This window comes from Rhineura floridana, chromosome 8 (genome assembly GCF_030035675.1).
Source record: "Rhineura floridana isolate rRhiFlo1 chromosome 8, rRhiFlo1.hap2, whole genome shotgun sequence".
Lineage (NCBI taxonomy): Eukaryota > Metazoa > Chordata > Lepidosauria > Squamata > Rhineuridae > Rhineura > Rhineura floridana.
In genome coordinates this window covers 22,794,141-22,799,476 of record NC_084487.1, presented here as the reverse complement: position 1 = coordinate 22,799,476, position 5,336 = coordinate 22,794,141, and positions in this window count along the sequence as shown.

The window sequence follows — 5,336 nt, the reverse complement described above, 5'->3', positions numbered from 1 at the left end:
AGCATCGGGTTTTAAATTTTGGAGGTGGTAAAGGTGGGCGGGCTAGACCCCGCGAGCAGACAGTGGCTTGTAGTACAGAGCCAACGTAATGCATTTTTCTTCAGAACTGAGCCCCCATTAATTGAAGCGAGAGTTGCTCCCTCAAGCAAGCCAGCATAAGATTGCTGCCTTAGAAGAGGGTGGGCAAAAAGAGACAATTGACTCACTCCTCTAAAGGTTAGATTCCGACGTATTATGTATAAAAGGGGATCGTCGGCCGCCGGAGAAGGCGCTTGGGGATGCGCCTGTGCGCTTCGTTCTCCAGCTCCTCTTGAGTCAGACCGGTAGCGGGGCAGCAGGACCCAGGGAAGCCGCTGGCCTGGCACTCACCGCCGCGCAGCTGAGTTCAGTGCAGATGTAGCTCCTGCGGAGATAGCCTTCTATGGAAGCGGAAGGAGGTCGGGGTGCGTGAGAACCGGTGGGATCCCTGCTCGCAGCCTGGGGGAAGCCTGGGGGTTTGGCACCGGCAACCCCAGAGTTATCAGCTTGGGAAAGGAAAGGAAGAGGCGGAGGAGGCAAGTGTCCAGGGAAGAGGCTGAGCGCTTTGGTGGGTGTGTAGTCGGAGAGGAGGGAAACCTTGCAAGAGGAGCTACCCGGGAGCCAGGGCCGGGAAGGGCGCGGGAAGGAGGCCGGAGCAAGTGTCTGCAGTAAAATGTAAATGTCGATTCCGACTTATGGTGACCCTATGAATAGGGTTTTCATGAGGCTGAGAGGCAGTGACTGGCCCAAAGGCACCCAGTGAGCTTCATGGCTATGTAGGGATTTGAACCCTGGTCTCCCAGGTCGTAGTCCACCTTAACTGCAGAAATATATATCTTTTTAGGGGGGTGTCCTATGAATTAAGATTTTTTTTAGTTTTTAGTATATATGATTTTATTGTGAGCTGCCCTGAGAGTCCTATTTGGGGGTAAAAGGGTGGGATAGAAATACTTTTCATAATAATAATAAAATTTTTATTATTATTGCTACTACTACTACAGGTCACTGGCAACCCACACCACCCAACATTGGGGGGGGCAAACGCCCTTGGTCCGGAAGAGATGTTTGCGGGTGGGGCAGGGCCCGCTGCCAGCTTTTCCTCCAGGCTCTCGCCCATTCCGAGGGCAACTCCAAGAAGCAAACCGACTCCTCTGTAGGAAGAGGCAGGGGGAGAGCAAGAAAGGGAGGAGACAGGCTGGTGGGGAGGAAGACTTTAGGACGGTCCGGAAGGGACCCCGCTTGCAAAGGACGCGCCAGGAGACCTTATTCACGGAAGCGTGCCTCGGTGGCGGGTGGGCGAGAGCACAAAAGAGCCGAGGATAGAAGCCTGCTCCCGGCGAAGGAGTCTGCAGAGGGACTCGGGATTGGCTGCCGCCAAAATTGTAGAGGCTCACTCCCGTTAAAGGAAGGTAGCTGACCCTGCTCTCTCCACTGGAAAGAGGAGGCGGATTCCTATGAAATCAACGGGGTGGTTGTGGTCCCTATAAGAACTGTAAGCAGTGTAACAATTGAGAGGCAACCTTGCAAACGGTGCATGCTTTGTGCTTGCTTTTGCATAAAGAACCATGGCTGATAGACAGGGCCGGATTTACGTACAAGCTAAACAAGCTACAGCTTAGGGCCTCACATTACGAGGGGCCTCTGGTTAGGAAGAAAGAAGTAAAAAAATCTCGTTTACAACATTGCCACTGGGAAACAGTAAACGTCATACAAAATTAAGATAATTTTTGGTAGATATTGAATATCATTGTTGCGGCTCGCTTGCTGACAACAATAAACAATTCTGTAGAACGTGTATGCATGCAGCCTTTTGGATTCTTGCAGAAAACAGTCCATGTGTCATCATCAACTGTGCTAACCCTATAAGACTAAGTAATGCATATACTTGTTGAAGGAGGAAGGGCATCACTCATGTTATAGCTTAGGGCCACAATAAGATAAAATCCAGCCCTGCTTATAGATGCTCCGTTGTGCCTCTTCTCTCCACATCTGATGCAGGGACGAAAATGGGAAACATACCACGGACTCTAACGTAATGTTACAAAGATATAGGACGATGATAACAAATGAAAAGCTGCCTTACACTGAGCAAAGGCGTTGGGCCAGGTAGCTTTGTATTCTTGCACTGCTGGCAGGAACTTTCCAGGAATTCACAGGACTCTTTCCTAGCCTGACCTGGAGATGCCAGAGATTGAACCTGGGGCTTTCTGCATGCAGAGCATCTGATGCGCTAAACCCTTCCCCAGTCTAATGTTCCAGATATAGTGGAGATGGATTAGACACATACTGGTTGTCCTGAAAACAAAATGCTTTGCTTATGTTGAAACTTTACAAATATTTCAGAATAGTGGAAGGTGGACAGGAATAAAAGCTTTCCTGGAAAAGGGTCCATTTTTGTTACGTATTAGAGCAATAGCGTGTAGGATAAGGTACAACCTTATGATATACTGGGGGTACTGTAAAACAACAACAGAAAAAATGTTAAGTAATGATACTGAAGTATTCTCAAAGTCTTTATTAGTCAAGGACCATCAATTACACAAAAAATAAATCACTGAGAAAGTGACTAAAAACAAAACAGCATGTCTGACCTTTCACACTACAGCACTATTAACTAACAATAGAGCATCACCAAAAAAAGTAAAATGATGCATATATTTATTATTTAACTCAGTACTTTAACCCAAAGTTAGCAACCGCTTGTTACCTGCCTTTTTTCTTTTCTCCCCGCCTTTATGGTTTTGAATTATGCTGGCAGTTACCCATACGGGTATCAATGTATATATAAAGGTACAAAGATTATATATGTCTTAAAATTCCAGTTTTGTCAATGATATGACTGTTCTAAATTGCTTGGAGACCTTCAGGTGACAAGCAACTAACAAATATAATAATATTATGTCACTTCATGGAGTATATATATGCATGTAATTTGATTTTGTATAAATCTGTAAAAAATGAATAATAATATGGAGGTGTGAAAATTGGAGGGAGAAATATCAGTAATTTAAGATATGCAGATGATACCATACTACTAGCAGAAACCAATAATGATTTGAAATGAATGCTGTTGAAAGTTAAAAAGGAAAGCACAAAAGCAGGACTACAGCAGAACGTCAAGAAGACTAAAGTAATGGCAACAGAAGATTTATGCAACTTTAAAGTTGACAACAAGGACATTGAACTTGTCAAGGATTATCAGTACCTTGGCACAATTATTAACCAAAATGGAGACAATAGTCAAGAAAGAAGAAGGCTAGGACGGGGGAGGGCAGCTATGGGAGAACTAGAAAAGGTCCTCAAATACTAAGATGTATCACTGAACACTAAAGTCAGGGTCATTCAGACCATGGTATTCCCAATCTCTATGTATGGATGTGAAAGTTGGACAGTGAAAAAAGTGGATAAGAGAAAAATCAACTCATTTGAAATGTGTTGGAGGAGAGCTTTTGCAGATACCATGAAGTGCAAAAAAGACAAATAATTGGGTGTTAGAACAAATTAAAGCAGAACTATCGCTAGAAGCTAAAATGATGAAACTGAGGTTATCATACTTTTGACGCATAGTGAGCAGACATGATTCACTAGAAAAGACAATAATGCTGGGAAAAACAGAAGGAAGTAGAAAAAGAGGAAGACCAAGCAAGAGACTGACTGATTCCATAAAGGAAGCCACAGACCTGAACTTACAAGATCTGAACAGGGTGGTTCGTAAACAGATGGTATTGGAGATCGTTAATTCATAATTTCCATAAGTCATAGTTGACTTGAAGGCACACAACAACAAAAATATATTTTGGAACCCTGCCTTACACTGTCTGTACTGCTAAGTGCTATTGACTTCTCAGACTAGCTTTCTCCTCTGCATATTAATCCTTTTGAAACTAGTGAAGCTACTCAAGGGAATAATGTTAGTCATTCACTACTTTGTGGATCACATCGTTCTGTATGGAGTTCACAATTAAACATTTGTGCTTGAAGAGTCTTAAGTCATGAGCCACAAAATCTTTTATAATTTACAAACACCCATACAAGATTTTATATTAATCCACATAATGTGATGATTGAGTGCAGTGAGGATCCTCTGGGTATTATAAAATGAGGAGTGACTTATTCAGTAATTGCTGCGTGCCTTAAAATGCAACTGATCTGCTTTGGTAAAGATTTATAAAGCAGCATGAAAATTCCCATCACCTGCATAGCTTTATGCTAATCACATTTTATTTGTATTGCAATTTTTGTTTGGGAGGAACGGAATCCTGTTACTCTGTGATCACTTTCATTTTTAAAAAAATAAGTATTATTGGTTAAAACAAAGCACTTGAAAGTTATTTAATTACTACTACTACCTTTATATCTCACCTTTTCTCCAAGGAGGCCACGGTGGTGTGCCTGGTTCTTCCCCTCCCCATTTTATCCTCAAAACAACCCTCAAGGTAGGCTAGGCTGAAAGACTATGACTGGCCCAATGTCACCTAGCTCCAACATTTGGAGGGCTCTTGGGTAAGATGACCTCAGTGGGCTTACTCTCTTGAGTTTGACTACTCACCACATCCAAGTCACTTGCCCTCTCCCTCTGCGTCTGATCTGCACACAACTACTCAGAGGTAGAGGGCAAGGCGAGTGGAGCTTGTGGCTTGAAGAAGGCAGGTGAACAGGCAGGAACAGCAAGGAGAAGGAGCAAGGCCAGCAATGGGCCCTTCAAGGATATGGCCTCAGCATAAAACGCCCATGTGTCTTCTTTTATAGACAACCGTCTTCGGGTTTGAAGCATCCTCTGCTACTGGGATCATTAACCTTGGTCAATCCTCTAGGGCTCACATGGCAGTGGTGGGTGTGTCTAAAAGTAGATGTGGCCATCCCACTCATGCACACTCTTGCATGCATGCACCATGCACACAGAGGATGCACAAAGTCTCCGACTGAGGAGGAAGGTGATCTCACTATTCATCAAATGATCAATCTGATGACTGGGGAGGCAATGACTGGAATCCCCATCAGGGCATTTGACTTTGCCCACCCCAGTGCTATGGCTATCTTAACCCCCCTTTTTGCTACCGCCACTAAAATTGGTGAGATCTTGAGGAACAGAAAAAATTGCTTAGGGACTCAGATTGTATTCTTTTGTACAGCTACTCTTATGAGTAAGTGTAAAGGGTGAAGCCTCTAAACCAGGGAAAAATAGATTTTAACGTGTACACCTTTTCTTATTTTATCAAACAACGTGGGTGTGGAGTGGATATAGACAAATCCTTTTCAAGTTCTTATCCTATATATATGTTTTTTAATCACTTCAACATAGGAAGCAATTTATAAAT